The 739-nt window shown below is 74.8% G+C and overlaps 1 protein-coding gene across 1 annotated transcript in view; it reads left to right on the top strand.

Moving 5' to 3' along the window:
* The first annotated feature begins 286 nt into the window (after positions 1 to 286).
* DCLK1 (doublecortin-like kinase 1) overlaps positions 287 to 739 on the top strand; it is a 245,703-nt gene continuing 245,250 nt past the window's right edge. The window contains exon 1 of the mRNA XM_010572748.1: positions 287 to 653. The gene's annotated coding sequence lies outside the window, so the exon portion shown is untranslated. The remainder of the gene's footprint in view (positions 654 to 739) is intronic.

The following is a 739-nucleotide window of genomic DNA, read 5'->3' as shown; positions in this document are numbered from 1 at the left end:
CCCCGCAGGGCCGGCCCCCCCCCCCGCCACGCACGGCTCGGGCACCTCTCACCGGCCGGGGCTGCCCGGGGGCGGCGGGCAGGCAGCGGCCCAGAATTTACCTCAGGGGGAGCCCAGCGGGAGCGTCGCCCGCCGTCCCAGCCCGGCCTCGCCCGGGGGTCGCAGAGCGGGGCAGCGGGCTCCCCTGGAACCCGCGCTGCCCGGGGAGGGGGGGCAGCTCCGGCGGTCGCCCCGCAGGGCTGAGGGAAGGGAGAAGAGGGGGAGACGGCGGGAGAGGGGGAGATGGCGGCGGCGCCGCCCTCCGGAGAGAGCGGCGGGGAGAGGCTGGTGTGAAGAGCCGCATTTCAATGAGGGCCGGGCTAATGCAAATCCCTGCAATCGGCAGTCAGCAGAAGAAAGGCGAAGCAGCTGCAGCCCGGGCTCTCCCAGCAGCGCGCTCCGGCCAGGGGAGGCGTAACAAAGGCAGCGTGAGCCGCTTTCTGCGGCAGCTCCTGCGATTCTAAGGCGGGTGGTCGCCGGAGGAGGGCGGAGGGAAGCGGGGGGGAGCGCTGCCGCTACTTCGGCCGCTTTCCCCGTTTGGAGCCGCCGTCTTCCCTCCGCGCCCCGCCGGCAGTGCGTGAGGCAGAAGGTGCTCGCCGGGCTGCGGAGAGCAGGTAATAAGCGCCCGGGGCCGGGGCCGGGGCCGTCCGTCTCCTGCGCTGAGGGGCTGAGGCGCGGCCGTTGGGGCGCGGCCGTTGGG

This window comes from Haliaeetus leucocephalus, unplaced genomic scaffold, assembly GCF_000737465.1.
Source record: "Haliaeetus leucocephalus isolate CR32 unplaced genomic scaffold, Haliaeetus_leucocephalus-4.0 Scaffold351, whole genome shotgun sequence".
NCBI lineage: Eukaryota > Metazoa > Chordata > Aves > Accipitriformes > Accipitridae > Haliaeetus > Haliaeetus leucocephalus.
The sequence above is the reverse complement of the archived record's forward strand: the minus strand, read 5'-3'. Positions and strand labels throughout refer to the sequence as shown.